The sequence below is a fragment of the Lepeophtheirus salmonis genome, chromosome 14, assembly GCF_016086655.4.
Source record: "Lepeophtheirus salmonis chromosome 14, UVic_Lsal_1.4, whole genome shotgun sequence".
NCBI classification, from domain to species: Eukaryota; Metazoa; Arthropoda; class Copepoda; order Siphonostomatoida; family Caligidae; genus Lepeophtheirus; species Lepeophtheirus salmonis.
The window spans coordinates 2,733,333-2,752,995 of record NC_052144.2 but is presented as its reverse complement, the minus strand read 5'-3'; positions in this window follow the sequence as shown (position 1 = coordinate 2,752,995).

The window sequence follows — 19,663 nt, the reverse complement described above, 5'->3', positions numbered from 1 at the left end:
TGTGTCAAAATTTCAAGATAATATGATCATTTGTTTACAAATTGCACTGCTTTAAGTGACTCTACTTTTTTTATTTCGAGAAATATGGAAAAAAACTGAATTTTGTGTTTTGATTAAGCATTACTTTTGATGGGAAAAAATACCATCACAGCAAAAACTTGGTTTGATAAGTGTTATTTGGACTCTGTTCCATCGAAAACAACAGTGGAACCATTGGTTTGCCGACTTTAAACTTGGCTGAACAAGCACCAGTGATGCTGAACGCTCTTGACGTCCAAATAAGATGATTTTAATGGAAAACATCAAAAAAGTCCACAAACTGATTTTGGCAAACCGTAAAATGAAGTTGAATGATATAGCTGACATCTTAAAAGTATCAGAAGGCAGTATCTTTAACCATTTTACATGAACATTTGTCCATGAGAAAACTGATTTCCAAATGAGTACCACGTTTGCTCACAGTGAATCAAAAGCAACAAAGTGTCGATGATTCTGAGAGCTGTTTTACCGGAATAAAGAGGATTTTTTTATGCTTTATGTGACAATGGATAAAATCTGGATCTACTACTACACACCAGAGTCAAATTGATCGTCAGCCAAGTGGACAGCATCTAAAGAAAGCGGTCCAAAACGAGCAAAAACGAATAGGTCAGCTAGTAATGTTTTGGCCTCTGTATTTCGGGATACTCAAGGTATTTTGTTCATCGACTACCTTGAGAAAGGACGAATTATTAATAGCTAAAATTATATTGCATTATTAGTGCGTTTGAAGGAAGAAATTGTGGAAAAACGGCTCCAAATGAAGAAGAAAAAAGTGATGTTTCATCAAGACAATGCACCGTGTCAAAAGTCTCTAAAAACAATGGCAAAAATACACGAATTGCGCTTCGAATTGCCGTAAAACACAAGGTATTCTCCAGTTCTGGTCCCCAGCGACTACTGGCTCTTCTCAGAACTCCAAAAATGCTTGCAGAAAAAAAAAATATGGGTCGAAAGATGAGGTGATTGCCGAAACTGAACCATATATTGAGGGACTTCACAAATCGTACTATAAAAAAGACATCGACATGTTAGAGAAGTGGTGGACTTATTATATCGCTCTTGAAGGAAACTATCTTGAAAACTAAGTTCGAATTTTGAAAAATAAACTTTGTTTTATTTGTCAGCCTAAGATCTTATGGACCATCACCAACATTTTATTCTGGCCGAAAACAATGTGGCATCCATACTGGCCAGATGCCAACCCTCTCTACTCTTCCTTTTGGCTGCATGTCAAGTCTAAAGCTTACTGAACAAGGGCACCCAATCTTGAAGCTCTCAAGGCTTCCGATGATGAGCATGGGAACACATTGAGCCGCAATTACATTATTACCTCCTTTCAGAGCTTCCGCCTGCGCATTGGAGCCATAATTAAAGTCGATTGAGAATATATTTAAGATTCGAAATGGCAACAGCTCATGTCTCAATATCCGTACAAAGTTTAATTAATTCAGCTCCCTTGGTTTTCAAAATAAAACAGATTAAAATTCCAGATTTAAAGTGTCTAGTTTTAGATTACGCACCCTGTACGTAAATACAAATATGGTTTGTTTTATAAAGGTGACGATAAATAGTGCGTCCTTAGAACTTACTTATGGAATTGATCAACTTTGAAAATCTTCTTGTCTGAGAAAATGTATCATAATTGACCCGTTTCCCTTGATCCATCTGATGATTTTCTTGTACCTCTTGAGCCTCCCAGCTTTAATGCCCACTGTCAGAAGGTGGTGTGGGAAAGAAACTAAACCCAGGTTTTCTTATGTAAAAAGGAGGGTGGAAACAGATTATCAAAAAATAATCCCTAAACCTTTTAATTGTAATAAGAAAATAAACATTAATTAACAGTCCACGTTCTGCTGCCCTACCCTGTACACTCTTCATAAAATAAAAAAAATCATTATGGACAAAAAGCAAGTACCTTCTATAATTAATTACTAAACATTACATTTCTTTCATCTTTGTATGTACCAATTCTACTAATCAAGGCCTTGAACTTTTATGAATAAACTGTGAGAAAACGGGAAATAACATTTATTTATTTTCTATTCTGAGCCATTCAAAATGCCAACGAAAGGATTTTATTGTGTATGATGAGATCATAAATTATTTAGAATTGTTTTCCTACGAAAAACCAAATAACGCATTAAGGTATCTTTTATTAGTGTTCAAAGTGTAATATTAGGTGTAGTAAAAATACAGTGCTTAAATGACAGTGGAATTAATTGGTTTCCTTTATTTTATCCACATTTTTGACAATGCACCTTACATAACGTGATGTATATTTGACATCAAAATTACTTGAACAAAATCCACAAATCCAAAATTGTATGTGATTGGCTGTTATAGTATCAGACTCATAAACACTATTCACATTATCAGTTGTCTGGCTTGCGTTTTCTCCTTCATCGGGCTACCTTTCCAACACAAAAAATACCCTATTTATTTGATCGTCAGCTGTATATTCCCTCCTCTGACTTGATACATCATGGGTAATTCATAATTTATTCTTTTTGATAAATAAACAATGTAATAAGTTATAATATAGTTATGCTCTGTTTCCAAAAGGACATGATTACAATTTCTTGTCGATCCCTCGTCGTATTTATATAAATATATTGGACATCTTATTATTTCTGTAAATAAAGTTTGGCTATTATATAGAAATACTAGTGTATAGACAATGATCCTCGGTAATTTTAAAATGATCCATTTGACCTAAGACTTCTTTTCAGACTTTTTCAATGGACCTTAATTTAGTTTATTCGTCATAAATGAGTTGTTTACCTTGCCTTTGAGTATTGATAATTTTCATTTTAAAAAGTCTATACACCTTTTATCTAATCGAAATCTCAGAGCAAAATAACCTTGTATGTAGTTTAAATTGTTATAATATTATACATTTAATTCATGAATTTATGAAAAGGAAGTTTTTATCTATCTAGATCCTACAAAAAAACAAAAATAATTCCGGTTGGCCTCATATAAAATTGAGTGGGTTTTATAACTGAGTGCATGGAGCAGCATTTTTTTTTGGATGTACTTTCATGATTTAAAAATTCTTTGTTGCAGCTACTGTTTGGATATTAAGTAGTTATGTAAAAATATTAAGTTGCCACAATAATAATGAAAAAAATCGGTAGATTAAAACGGGGTAGACGTCAGTACTTCACGTTAAAATATGCTCTAGTCTCCAGTATTTGTAAAGCTTCAAATTGAATTAATAGTTTCAAAATAACTAAATTCACAATTTGGCAATAAATTCATTGATTTCTTTTTTGAGGTAAATTAATCTTAATCCAGTCACTCATTTATTCTCATATATTTAAAAAAAAAACATTATAACATGTAAAACATGTTGCCAAAGTTTCATATTCATAATATTTGGGTAATTTTGTTTATTATTGATCATGTACTTTAAGATTTCTTAAAATCAAAGTTGAGGTCATACAAAATTTAAATATTCTAATTTGGACTTCACCTTTGAAATCCTCATACTTCAAAATAGTTAAAAACTATATTTGAAAGAGGTTTGCTCTTTTGGATCAAATAATATACAAGAAAAAGTAGCGTCCGGTAAAAATACATTAAAGTGACGTTGAAATTTTTTGGTCTGAGACGAGTATCTATATCTCCGAAAGGACTCAGAATTATTAGCTGAAATTTGGCACCCTTAATTTACTCATAAATTTGAGCTTGTGTGCCAAAAATCATCAAAATTTGAGGGGGTCGGGTGTCATTCCCTCGTTGATTTTACATGGTATGCCCTAGCTATGAAATTATTTATAATTATTCACTACCTAAAAGAATCATTTATTCAAAACATTGATTAGAAGAAAAGATCCAGAAGCATTTACGGTTGATAACACAATACAGTGTATATTTTTGTTAGTGAGGTAACTCCATGTTGGGGTGTATGAAATGTTGTTTTCTGCAACATTATTTGAAGAAGGTTAGGTATTTGGGGCTACAATGACATCATCTACTATGCAGGTAAATTTAAGTGAGAACTGGTTTTCTCATAGCATAATTCATGGAAGTCGCATAGTTAGATATAAAGTAATTCATGTTACTCTTCGACATTTGCAGACAATAGGTTGATTTTTGTTGGAGCAACGGGAAAAGTACAACTATACCTTATTGGCCCATGGACCCTTTTCTATTGTCTGTAACGTTGCAGATCGATTTTGTGGAGCATAATTTTTATAGTTCTACTTTGCCTTCTTGCAGGATTCTCCAACAAAATTCAACCTACAGACTCATTGACAAACGATACCGACGATTAGGAAGGTTCGATATAGCAACGAGGCATAGTTCTACTTTGCCCGTTGCTTCAACAAAAATTAACCTATTATCCCTTTATAAATGCAGTATACAATAATATTATTCGATTTGACACTATTATTGTTAAGTTTCCAGACGTTATAAATTATATCACATTTCTTCCACCACTTATGTTGACATTCAACCTTTCCATCATGATGTGACACTTTGTTATGTGGACGAGGAAGAGCAAGTGATGGTTCATAATTTTTTGCAAAAAAGGATGCAATTGTAAATAAGGCCCTCAATAATTCTGTGAAAAGAGAGGTCCCTGCTCTAAGTGGGCTTCTCCCCAATAAGCTGCATTTTGTAGGGGCCAGTCCTTATAAATGGAGATAATTTCAAAAGATTCTCTTGAAATGTATGTTCTCGGACATTTCTCTTAAAGAAGACGACAGGGTGAGTCTCTTTATTGAATGGAAGTGTCTCAAGCATGTATGCCAAATCACTTTTTCTTTCTTGATGGGAATGTTGAAAAGTACACATGGTAGTCTACATACTCATTATCTCGAAAAAGGCCTTACTTTGAGGACACATAGATCTATTAATAACCCATCAAGCAACCTTTGCAATGGATCTACTCATGAGTGACGGAAAGTTATTAAGATATTTCTTGAAAACCTCATGAATGGCTATGGCGTTTTTATTCCTGGAAGGTTACCTTCTCATTCGGACTTCAAGGCTGTTCGTTTTTCAAGTCATTGGAGTAAATATACCATGTACCAGAAATATGTTCAATCATACCAAGATTTTGGTTCTGACAGACATTTTTGTAAAACTACATTTATAAAGCATTGGAAGACTGAATATTCCCAATAAAGAATTATGTGATGTTTGTCATATATGGTACAATCATTCGGAAACTTTAGCTTTATTTTAGGGAGTTTATCTTAACAAAATCCTTAAGACTATTTGACAATAAACATAGATAGTTAAATTAAAAATATTTAAAATATGTTCAACTGGAGAAAAAGACTAAAACACTCGAGCCAAAAATTGTAAATACAATAGGGAATATGTTCAATTGTTGACAATGGAATTTGGGGGCTAAGTTCATTCCATATTCATTTATTCAAAGAGTAAGACTCATTTTCTATCTTTATATAAAATCAATTTATTTGCTGTTGAGGATGAAGGAACAGCGAAATCTCACATATACATGTTTCATGAAGCAGAGTAAGTAAAGCTATAAATTATAATTTAAAAAAAAATATTTATATATTCATACTTTCCCCATGCTTATTAAACTAAAGTTACAAGAAAGGTTATAATTGTACTACAAAACTTTTATACCATGAAATATTGCATTATAGTTTTGCTCCATGACTTGAAATTCAATGAGACAACTGTGAATGGGTGACTTTTTTGAAAAATATTTTTAATTGCCATCTATTTTTCATTTTTTTCGGAGGTCCAAACAATATTTTCATTATTATGGACATTTTAAAAACCATTGTTTTCTACATCAAGATTTCTTTCTACTGCAATCTTTAGCTTCCCCTAAATATGTTTCATATGTAAAACTATAGGTTCTAGGCAAAGAGTGGGCACTCAAGGCAGTAGTTCTTAATTATGATTGGTTCAAAATTAGAAGCTGCTACATGTTCCCTCAGCTAGGGCACACAGCCAGTGTGTGTGTGTGTGTGGGGGGGGAATGAAGGAGTGAGTCTCCCCTAGTGAAAAGAGAAGCATAAGGGAGACTACGTTAAGAGCATATTCTTACCTGTGTTTTAGATTGAATTGTTCATCTTTCCCTTTACCGCTCTTACCCTTGAGTCCTTTACTTAAGACAATCCTCCTACCTTAAGCTTGTTTTCAACCTGGAGTTCTTTTCCTACTCTAAGCTCACCTCCTACCTCAAGTATAATTTCCTAACTTAACTCAACCACCCATACAACCCTAAGTCATTTTCCTACCTCAAACTCTACTGTTACCATAAGTATGTTTCCTGTCTCAAGCTCCCTTCCAACCACATATTCGTTTATTACCTCGAGCCCTCACTCAAACTTAAATCTGTTTCTTACCTTTATCCCCTCCCGTATTTCTAATCCGTTTCCTACCTCAAGCCCTACTCTATCAAATCAGCCTCTTTCTTCAAGTCCTCTTCTAGATATTTTCATTGAAGAAACGCTCACTTTATTATTAAATCCTAGGATTGACTCGTGAAGATAATAGAATTACATTATCAAAAATTATTGTAAATTGAAGTAAAAAAAAAAAATTGAAATTTGGTTCTTATTTTGAATCATGTTTAATATGACTTGTATGTTGACGCACCACAAATGATAAATAAAAGAAAATCAGAAATACCATTTTTTTGGTATTATTTTGGTGTGAGTATTAAATTTTTGCAATGTTTAAGTAGATATAACGGGGCATTTGTGGGGATAATCAATTAATTTAATAAAATACATGGAAGATCATTAGTTGAAGAATACAAATTCATCACATACTTATTTTGAGAAAAAATCCTTCGTTCTGCGTCATTTAGTGTTGACGCACCACATATGTACATATAAAAATACAAATGAATTTATTGCAACTGATGATTGAAATGATTTGATTAGTTATTAGTTAAATTTATTTCAAGCATTCAAAGTAATTTTATGATCAATTAAGTTTAAAATATTTGATTGATATACCATAGCATTTTCAATGTTTCGAATACTTTAGTTTTGATAAACAATTTATTCATATATTTAATAAAAAGACTCAAAAGCTAAGACTCGATTTATTAATAATAAGTTTTCTCACGCTCATTCCTATTTGTTCACTAATGATAACTTTATGGAACAACTCAATTCGAGTAAGAACTATTAACAAAAAAAATTATAAAAATTATATTCTTCTACAAATTTGAGGGTTGATTGAGGCTATCCATTATATCTAATAGATACTAAACTCAGGAAAATCCTTTTTTCAAATAAATTCAAATAAATAATTATATGAAACCGGAATTTGTGAGAATAGACTTGAGAATCAACTCATGACTTGATACCATGTCTTTTTGATTTTATGTGGAATTGTAATATAGGGACTTTCTCCTACCAAGTGATGAAAATCGTGTGTATAATGGGGATGTAAAAAAACCCCAAAATCAACATCATCTATTCTTTTATGCACACACAAGAATGGTCAATCAGATTTTGAATATAATTGAATTTATTTTGGAAATGAAGTTCCCTGCTCAAGAATGGAATAATAACGACAACTGCTAAGGAAAAGAAAGTCCATTCTTCAGATTACCAATTCCAAAAAATAAAATAAAAAAAATACATAAATAAATAGGGCAGCTAAAAAATTATCACGATTTACATCACTACTCCTAAATCTACCTTGTTAGAGTAATTTATTTATATTAGAGAATCCTAATCCAGATATTTTTTGTACATTTATCAAGTAATTAATTTGTATTATAATATATATATTCAAACTAAGTCTGGTACGCTAGGGGGTTGTTGTACTGTGGTTCGATTCGTACGTTTTTACCCTCGGTGCGGTATGTATATAATCACATATTAAATATTTTGATATTATACAATTTTGGCTATTTCTTTTTTATCATTCTTTATTTGGTTTAAATATTTACTACATAACATACATATATAAATAAACGTTGGTTATTATTTTTTACAAAATTGATCTTGTATTTTGCGTCTGAAACATTTATTACGCTTTAAATATTGATATGATACCTACAAGTCTGAATCAAAAGAAATAAAACATTATCTGAAAGAAATAGAAAGACAGATATTGACTTACAAAATGATAAAACTTATCCAAGTTGACGAAAACACAGCGGCCTGATGGAGGATAATTAAGATAAATTTACCAATGTTTACATGTTAGATTTACGATACTTTGCAAATACAGATACATTTGTGTCAAGCCAAATAATTTTTTTGACAACTGCCGATATTCTGACTTTTAATTGGTCTTGTTTATTAACGTGAAATGTGTACAAGTTCGTCATTTTGACAAATTTTTTATCAATTAATAATTAATAGTATTATATCACTTATGTACAGGGTGAATCAAACTAACTTCTTTTTTTATAATTTGTGGGACTTGGTGTGTAGTTGAAGTGGAGGAGTGTACGGGGTCTCATTTTAAAGAGGCAGGCGTAAATTTTTCTTGGGAATGCAGTCATTTAATTTCAGTCATTTCAATGTGTCGGGAAGCGTCAATAGAAAAAACATGGGCTACTGGTCTCATATCAATCCGTCAGAATTACATCAAAGGCCGTTGCATTCACCAAAGGTTACTATGTGGTGTGCAATTTCCTCCACTGGAATTATTGCCTCCAGGTTTTTTGGTTACAGTAAATTCAGACCGTCATGTTCAGATGCTACTTTATTTCTTGTCCCACAAATTGAAGAATTAGACCTAGGGGAGATTTGGGTTAAGCAGGACGGAGCAATAGTGCACACTTCAAGGGCTTCAATAAATGATTTGCGAGAACACTTTCCAGGGCGTCTGATTTCAAGAAGGGGTGATTTGTAATGGCAAGCCCGTTCACTGGATTTAACTCCCTGTGATTTTTATTTGTGGGGTGTCTTGAAATCTAAAGTGTATGTCAACCGCCCAAGAAGCCTGGCAGATTTGAATATCGATATCAGAGAAGAAGTGACTAATATATCCGCCGATACGCTAGTGAGGGTCATAGAAAGTACCAGAAAATGGTTTGTCGAGTGGTAGGTTTCTGGAGGACGCCATTTAACTGGTGTGATCTTTAAAACTATGTAAAACAAAACTTTCAAGATTTACTTTCATTATTAAACAAAAATAAAAACATTCTGAATTACACAGCTTGTTTTATTGGCCTTTGAAAAAAAGGATGTTAGTTTGACTCCCCCTGTATATTTTATATCAACCTTTGTTTTTTAGAGAAGTTAAGTATATTTAAAAATAATTTATTTGTACAGAAAATAAATTATTAAAAGACATAATATCAAAAAACTTGAAAACTAAATTAATTCTATTAAAAAACATTTTTCTATTATACAGTACCGAACCACGTATCGTGAAGGGTGTACCGCGGTTCGTACTTAACCATGGGGTTACCGTACCTTCCCTGCCCTAATTCCATTTTTATGTAGGAGAACAGGTCAGCAGGGTCTGATGATACAATAAAAGAAGTATATAAATAAATTGTACATTATGCTGGGTTGGAAGTCCTGTGGATTCGTCGAGTTACCTATGTATTGCTAGAAACGGCTTTGCTTATTTTGGTAAAATGATACATTTATTTCAAGCATTTCCAGAGGTTTTCCCAACAACTAAAAAACACTCATTTTAATTCTAGTAAATTATGGCAGAGTCAATTTTGATATATTTTAATCTAAATTTTGTTAATTTTGATCCTGTTTTGGGGCCCCTTTGCTAAATAGGCAACGCAATATCCACGCTTTGTTGTGTATTAATAGCCATAGTGTGTTGTGTCTATGTACATAGGTATATACACTCCTGTCATAGAATGGTGTACCATTAACCAAACAAATATTCGTTCTATTTCGTTATCTAAAAGCCAGAAATGATTGAAATTCCAATCTCTTAGTCTTTTAAATGCAAAAAAATCATTGCATATTTTGAGTAGTTTTATTAATATAAGTATTAAAATAAATACTTTTATTTTCTATTAGTGTATATGTGTATATCATATCTTAGTTATGTATAAAGTCATTATATTTTTGTCATATACTTCTTTTATATTAATGATATGTACAATTTTACAGTTTAAGACGAAGAATAAAAAAACAAACAATGTTTTTCATTTAACATCATTATGTAGGGTGCTGTTTTTTACCGAGTGTCGATTTGTCTGCTATTGTCCCTCATTAGTGACCAACTAGAATAAGAATGTTTGATACAATTTTATATGTATAAGCGAGGAATATGAAATACTTAAATAATTCAAAATGTAGTTCAACAGTTGTGGAGAATGACCTGATTTCCCACAGTCATATCATATGACTAGAATTGATATGTTTATAAGGAAATAAGGTGGAGCGAGGCATATTGTACTACTGAATTAATACATTTGTTAATATCAGCTGCACAATGGACAACGCGCTAGGGAAAAATTATGCTCTTGAAAAAAAAAGTATATATATATATCCGCTCCATGTTATATGATTATTATTAGACATTTTTAAAACAATTTATACCGGGGATAGAGTAAAATCCTTTGTTCTGAGGAAAAGTCACAACGACAACTACCTATGAAATAATGAGTACTACACATAGACTACTGGCATTTCCATCCGGACTGCCTATAATATCAAGAAGTCCATTACTGCCTCATACAGCCAAGAAAAACAACAATTTCTAAAGCAATAATATGGTTGACTTCTGGCCTGCCTCCATATGAACTTCCTCTGGCCCAGACCCCGACCCTCTGGACTTTGCAGTTTGGGGCGTATTGTAGAATAATGTCAGACCCATCCATATTTGTATTCTCTCCAAGCTGCTATCATGAAAGCGTGGTATACCGTGGACAAGACCTTAATCGTCAAGAGCAGCCAATCTGTTCGCCGGTGTTTCGAAGCTAATATTAATGGTGAAGGAGGAAATATTGAATGTACAATCTAGCTAATTGTAGTATTTCAACATATCACAAATAGGTTATGAGCTGTCTTTCCTTGATTCTATAAAAATCACGTTTTTTCTTCATATAGTCATGCTAAGTTTCGGGTGCACACTCTCTATATTAAAAACATTGTACATATCCTACAAAAAATATTCATAGTTCCATTAAAATGTAACTAGCTGGCGCGACCAGCAAGGCCATGCTGGCGGTGGCCTTATAACTAGCTCCGACAAAATAATAACTTTAAATTTGACCCATTGTTTCTTATAGACTAGTCTTGACCGATTTTTTCTATGAAACCGGTATAGATAGAACTTTTTTGAAGAACCAAATTAGTTTGATCCAACAAAAATCATAGCAGTATAGAATTTCTGTTAGTTGGACTCCAACAAGTTTAAGGGAAACCAATCTTACATAATGAAATTAATTTATTCTTAATTAGTATACTACACATACTGTTTCTCTTTCTATCTCAATATATTCTTCTTCTTTTTTTGTTGTTGTTGTTGATGTCGTCATCTACCTTATTTCTTCCTCTCATTTTAAATATATTTTGGCTTTTATTTTGAAGCAATATCATTAAAGGGATCCTTACAGCTTTAATTGCAAAGATAAATACTTAGTTTTTGAATATCTCAAGTTCACAATTTTAGAAGACATAAACCTATCTAAAAAAGTATAACCATGTTTTTTAAGAAAGTGAGAATACAACCTTTTTGAAGACATCAAAGAATCAATTATAAAAAGTTTTTGTTTACTTCATAAAATAATAGTTATTGTCTTTTTTTATTAACAACAAGAAAAAGACTCGAAAAACTGAAATTTATATAATGTCATATATTTACTATTAGTATATTTTTGATACAAAATATTTTTTGCTTCAGTTTGCATAAACAGGGTTACATAAAAACAAATGTTCTATGTACAAATAAAAGTGAATAAGTTTTTGCTATATACGCAAAAATAACAAATTAGAAGCAAAAAGAGTGTAGATTGCTCTAGTTATGGGAAGTGGGATTGGACACGACTGGAATGAACCGGACTAGACTGTGTCTCTAAATGAGGACCGAAACTAATTATGAGGCCTTTTTTTTTTGTTTTGTTTGTCATGTGAACAAACAAAGATTTTCCCTTAAATTATATAATAGCGGTAGTACTTGGCATTACCTGCAGTTATTAGGCGTCGGCGAAACAGTGCCCTTGTTATGCATGCACACGCTTGCAATGTTTCTTAAATACAATAAAAAATATTTATATGATTTACATGTACTATATATAGTGCACCCCGTATACACGCTCGATACTATATGCACACACCTGCAATAGTAATAGTTGATAAATACGACTGCATTCTCATGTCTTTGTTCAAAATACGTTTATAATATTCAATACATCATGGAACACCAAATAAATGCACCAGGTGACTTGTTTTCATGTATTCATACACACACACATACATTCATACATACAAACTTTGCTTTATTAGTATAGAAGATAAGCCACAAATTTGATTATAAATTTTTAAAACTTTTTAACTTTTATTATTAGTGTTCAAAGTTTTATGGTTAATTGTTAAAATCAATTTGTTTATTAATTAATTGTAAAAGCCTATTTCCAGCTAGAAACCAAGAGAGGTCAATAAATGCAGAACAAACAAACACAATTCATGCTTTTTTAATTGAAATTATTATTTTATATGTGCAAAACAAATAAATAAAGGAGGACAGACAATGTAAAAAACATTAACATCAGAAAGTTCTGAAATTCATATGTTCATTATTAAATTATTGATGGATATTGCTAACCAGAAACCAAAATAGATTAAAATCTTCAATCGAAGACATGATTCATGTCTTATTTTTTTAATTTACATGTCTCAGGACTCTTATAGTTTATCAATAAAAACCTTCAAGGATGTATAAATTCTGAATACTATTCATAAAAACTTACAAATTCACAATACAAAAAGAAATTGCGTGCCTTAGTAATATAAAATAATTAAAAAAATATAGACTAAATACTTCTAAAGTAAGTTTTAGACGTTGGCAAAAGCAATTATTTAATAACTTACTTGCGTGACCAGTTACAAATTCTGTAGTTTTATGTCAAAATGACTTTTCCAGAGTTGAAGAAGATATACAATTAGATGTTCCTGTCTAGTATTAAATGCTTAAAATCATTTATAATATAAAAAATTAATTAAATTATTTATTCAACAGTATGGATGAACTAGGGAGTTTATAATTCATTTTCTTGGTATATTTTATACATATCTACATAGAGGCTAGAACATGATACACATGTTGAAAAGAAAAAAAAAAAATATGATGATATTTTTTGATGGCATTCACTTAGAGAAACGCTGATCTAGACAACAATAGTAGTTTTTATTTTTACTAATTTTTTATAAATAGTTTATCATTCATAATCACAGTTTCTTGAAAAAAAATGAATATATATATAAAACATTTTATGAATTTTGGTCGTTTCCTGATTGCTTGTTCTGGAATTTAAAAAATAAGTTTTTTTTTGAACCAGTCTAATGTATTTATAACAAACTTGAGCAAAAAAAAAAAAAAAAAAGGAAAAAATCCCAATCAGTTTTTATTTTATTTAATATCTACATACAGCCCTACATTTCACAGAAATACTTGAATCATTTATATGATTTGTATTTAAATTTGTGAGTTGAGCTAAGATTTTTCATCAATATAAGCTATATGTAGTTTAGAACCTTGATTTGATTTAATGGACTTTTATTTGGCCCCAATATGGTTTTAGAATGAAATCTATCAATTTATCATTTTTTTATTATGAAAACCCATTTCACAAACTTTAAGTGAAATTTGGAGTGTCTCCAAAGGCTAAAAAATAAGATTTTTGTGATAGAAATTGACCATAGTTTGTTGAAGAACACTTATATTATCCTCATTCAATTTTGATAGAAATAATTCTAGTTGCTTTTGTGTTGACGCGCCACATATTTAAAAAAATAACTTAATTGATTCTTTGAATTATTAATGTTCCACTATCTGTACTTTTGAACCCTTGTCCGTTTGACAATTTTTCCTACTATTGTTTGTCTTTCGACTTTTATAAATCCCCACTACTAAACAATTAGTATGAATATCACTTCCAATAAAAATCCATATCCTTTGTAACCGAACTCTAAATATTAAAAAAGTAATCTTGAAAAAAGAACATTATGCATATTTTTTGGTGGGATCCACTTTTTAGAAATGCTGATCTAGACCACAATACTAGTTTTTATTCTTACAAAATTTGGTTATTGTTTGCTCCTCAAAGATGGCTAACTTTCAAAATGATGACATCAAATAAAATCACTCAACGTATCTTTTACCAGAAGAGGCGTGAATGCATACATAAATATCACATAATAGCTTCCATGTACATCAAGAGGAAGAGCATGTTCCAGTAATGTGGAATTTCGGATTACAGAAAATATTTTTTCCCTGCATACAGTTGCTTTTCGTTATACATCAGTTAAAGTCATATAATATTAATTGCTATGTAAATATACACACTTTTCAACTTTCCAAAATGGTTCATCGCATCATCAAAATGCGGTATTCAAAAATAAACCAAACCACGAGAGGTTTTACGTATAATAAAATAAATTCATGTAAACAACAATTTCTAATTTTTATTCATATATCTACCAGAGGTAGTGAAACTTGTATGTAGACTATTTGCCATTATTACATGTTAGTCTAAGTACACTGATACGCATAAGGGAATCTCTCTAAATGCATATATCTGTATTTACAGGGCTTTGTATATAAATTGGGAATGTTCCAAATTGCTTTATTTTGTCTCCCACTTTGTATTTACTGCAAAAAGTTATTTATAGAGGACTGCCTGAATAATTTCTTTCATAATATACTTTGCTGAGAGAGAAGGCCACGTCTTTATGAACTGATCGCTGTCCAAAGCTTTTGAACTACTTGAAGCACAAGATGGCCTCAAAAGTTACTGTGCACGTCGATGAGAAAAAGTTTATGGTGGACGCAGAAATTAATTGGGAAAATGGAGGAGTCATCACATGGTATCCAACAAAAGTCCCACCCGTTTTGAAGTCTAAGGGTCTGCCAGTAGGTAATTCTCGAGGGATCATATACTTAAAATACTCTAAGGAAAGAGGCAACAGGTATATCGTTTGGGATCAAAATATCACCTTGAATACTGAGTCGTAGAGATATGAAAATAATCGAAATCCTTGTGAGTGTACATTTAAGAAAAAAGTATATGTGGTAAGCAACAAAATATGAATGCTCTAAATAATTAATTATTTCTTCCTACTTTGAGAAGTATTAGCAAGAAAGGAGGAGTTTAAGTAATAGGTATTGTGTATATAGGACCAAGTACTGCAGTATAGTCTGGTCTGGTCCAGTACCATTTGTCGGTCCTTAGCGATGGTAAAATAGATCCTTTTTGACGTCACTGAGGGTGTTTTTAATTTTTGTAATTATTCTGTTTTATAATAGAATAGGTTGCGGTACCATAACTTCTTTTTTCTAGAATGCAATTAAACAAGTTTGATTCCTCCCTTTTTTTTATTTTTGCTTCATAATGATGGTACACATACAAAGTATGTCTTCACACAATTTTGAAAATCATGTCAAATGGGTGACGTCCCTCATTGTCCATACACTGAATGAACCGATTTCTGGGGTTTGGCATGACTCATGCTAGTGCATATTAGCAAATTCTTTTGAATGTTGGCCTTCAAGTCTTCTATGCTCCTTGGAGGGTTAAAATTAGCATTGAAGATGGAATTAATAGAAATCCCAAATAGTAAGCCAAAATATAATGTGTTCGTATTATATTTCATTATAATGAAAACATGAATAATTTTTGCAAGATTTGTGCAATGCTCGTAATACATACTTCATCTATCTTATTTGCCATAATAAACCATCGCTATTAATATGAAAAATTCCAAGGACAGACAGTTCTAATGACCAATAGATACTGTTTTAAGACTGGACTGAATAAATATTAAATCTTAAATAGTATCACTGATTGGTATATATACATACAGGGTGTCCACGATCAATTGGAACTATCTCAAAATTCAACCTGCTTCATAAAAATGGAATTTTGAGTGTATTTGTCAATATGAAAAAGTTAGAAATGATATTAAACAATAAATTTATATGATTTGCATGCCCTGATGCGCAAAATCGACAGCATTCCACTCCCTCGTAATGGATCCCTTCAGGGCCGCGATGCTCTTGTGGCTGACCTTGCACACCTCCCTTTCCAACTTCCCCTACCAGTAGTAATCACACGGATTGAGGTCGGGTGAGTTGGAGGGACAGGTATTGCGATCCCAGGAAGTGATGTATTGTGAGTTGAAGAGGTTAGTGGTCCTCATGGCGATGTGTGCGGGTGCTGAGTCTTGTTGGAATATGAACTCCCTCCCAGCGGACGTATCCTTCATCCAGGGGATGACGAACTCCTCCATCACTTCGCAGTACCTTATCGCGTTAACCCTTTCCTTGGGATTGAAGAAAAAAGGAGGCATCACCTCACCGGTGCTGCAGATGACAACCAGGGTCATCACGGAGGACGGCAACTTTGTGGTGATGACCGCAGGAACCTTTTCTCTCTCCTTGGCAAGCCATCTGTCATTCTGGACGTTGTAGCTTCTGCCGACAGTCCAGTTCTTCTCGTCGGAGAAGAAGATGATTCTTCCTCCATGGCTCTTCAGGTCAATGAGGAGACGTTTACTGTTGGTGAACCTGGTGGCCTTCATGGATGCCGTGAGGATGTGTTGTTTGGCCATTCGGTATGACCTGTACCCGAGGTCATACATTCACAGCCTTGGAGACCAGCTGCTTGCTCACTCCACGGTTCTTAGCCAACCTGGACAAGGAAGTCCCCGGCGAAGCCTTGATGGACTTCCAGAGGCCTTCAAGGAAGCGGAGAGTGCGGATTCGGTCACTCCTCATGTTGTGGGCCTTGCAACATACCTTCCTCTCAGCCTCCCAGGCATTGAAGATCCGGTACACCGTGGTCTTGGGGTAGTTAAGAAGATTGTAGATAGCAGAGGGCTTGTGTCCCGCGCGAGCCAATTCGAGGATGGCGTCTCTCCTTGCTTGCTCCATGATGACTATTGTTCGTTGTCAAAACAATAGGATGAAAGTTATAGTGTATTGTTCACGCAACCTTTTATATTAGTATGATTTAACCCCGAATATCCACATTATGGATCTGGATGAAGTTTAAAGTAGTTTCAATTTATCGTGGACACCCTGTATATATATTTTTTCTTTATTTTCCAATATGTAATATAAAAAAATACATTAGTGGACATTTGGTATTTACATTTAGTAAAAATATAAATAAACATTGTAGTTTAGCGTTAGTTCCCAAAACAAAACCGTCTTTAGTTACAAAAGTACCCTAAAAATCTCCACAATAAATAAACATTTAAAAAAATGAGATTAATCTGAAATACATAACAAAAAAGAAAAACACAAAATACCCCAAAAGTCAGAAATCTAAAACTAAGTATCTAAGATTTGCCTATCTTTATGTCTATTGAAGATCTTAATAATGCGATTTAAAATTTCAAAATATTTTATAGAGTTTCCTGGAAAATACTGTACAATATCGAGCGCTAAATTGAACGTCAATGTATCGTCCTTAGATATTTTCAATTCAAAAGCCATGTATCTCGACGCAGCCGCAATAACTCTATATAATAACCTCTTATCTCTATACCATCCATTGGTTTCTTCAAGGTAAACTTTGAATAATATAAGACTTGGAGTTATGTATGCTAAACCCCATTGCTTTAGTCTTCTTCCAAGAAATTAACATATTTTTCGACGGCCCAAAAATCATATGACCTTCTAACTCCTCTTCAACAAACTTCCTCATTAACAGCAGAAATAGATACTCTGCAAAAGTATGAACAACAGAATTGCACACCTTACCTCTGTCTCTGCAATAATGATTAAATATTATGAGTAGTATTAGAATAGTATGACTAAGCCACAAAAACATCCTAGAAGCATACAATGCCCAATCATAATTTATAGTCAGCCTACGTTGAAGAATTTGTTGAAAATCTCAATTCTCCAAGATCCAACAGGACATTTTGAATTGTTTCATATTATAGTGATACTTGAAATCCCACTGCACGATCTTGTAGTCAGATGAGAGCTCTGGGAGGTATTTTGAATTTGTTATTTCATCAATAAAACTCGATGAAGTCATAACTAAATCTATTCTTGAAGTCATGTTTCTTTTGTTGAAATTTTCCTAAATAAATATTCATCTCCAACATTAACTTCTTTAAAATTGCAAGTTCGGACTACTTCTCTTATTTAAATTCACATGTATGTGCCCAACAATAGCTGGAGGCAAGGATTTCCATTATGGAAATTTATAATAGCTTGAAAAAAGTGGACAATCTTTTTCTCTTTTACGTAGATTAAAAAGAATTTTGATGTTGCTGAAGTAATTCAAAACCTTTTGCTTTTACTTTTTCTGTAAATTTTTTGAACATAAATTGGAATATTTAGCAATCTTGAAGCAAAAGTATGGACTTCACTTTTTACACAAGAGTCAGTGTATAATAAGCTAAAAAAACTAGGGAGGCGTGAAGTACATTTTTCCCCCACTTTGAGAGAAAACAAGACAGATATTATCTGGATTTAAGGTCATAAGTCTTTTTATAGAAGCGTGTCTGACTTTACGCGACTTTCCTACTCGGATATTGCGAGAAATAAACCGATTCATTCCTAAATTTTCTTAGATTTTCACAAGTGTGGCTTACGTATTTATTTTCAAAATTATATTGCATAGTCAATAAAAGTATGAATATTTGCAATTACAAAGTACACAGACAAGCCTGTTTCCCCTGCATAACTATTATTCAAATAAACTACTTTCTTTTGATTTCTTCTCCACTGAATCTTCATCTCTGACTGGAAGATCTTTTATAAGTATTTTTAGAATTCTGGGGCTTTGTATCGGAGAAGGCTTTTAAATCACCTCTTGACGTTTCCTTAACACAACTTTTCCGTCCTCTCTCAGACGAACATCGAGTGATGCGTTCCGATGAAGAGCCCACCTCCTCCTTTATTCTATATATATCATTTTTTTGCAACCATCCCTCTTGAGAAGGGGATTGATTATAATTCGGGAATTTCAGTCTTCTTTTTTGAAAGAGATCTTTCCGTATTCGTAGGAATATCTGGAATTTTCTTGTCACTGCTTTTTGTCTTCCAATACTTATTGGGACAGCTTTTAGCAAAATGACTAGTTTCATACACATTTTTGACAATTCTTAGATTGCCCTAAACAACTAATTATGGTTTTGAAACCTTTGATTGAAAGAAATCCTGGTATTTCACACTTGGGTATTATAATAAAAGGGAAGTTACCATTATTTAAAACCTTTTCTTTCTGAAAAAAAAAAAAAATACGGTTTTGAACAATTGAGAATAGTTCCATAATTTTCAAATAATAAATAAACTCCTTCATTGACGACATTTTCATGTAGAAAATGAACTTTTTTCTTAAAAATAATGAAATTTCCAGGTGTGTCTTTACTTCAATTTTGTAAGCTCTTTACTATTCCCCTGTTTCCTCCATCTGTTTCTGCTACTTTCCTGGTGACAAATTCATCTTTTACATGAGTAAATGTAACATCAATTCTTCAAATCTTAATAAAGGATA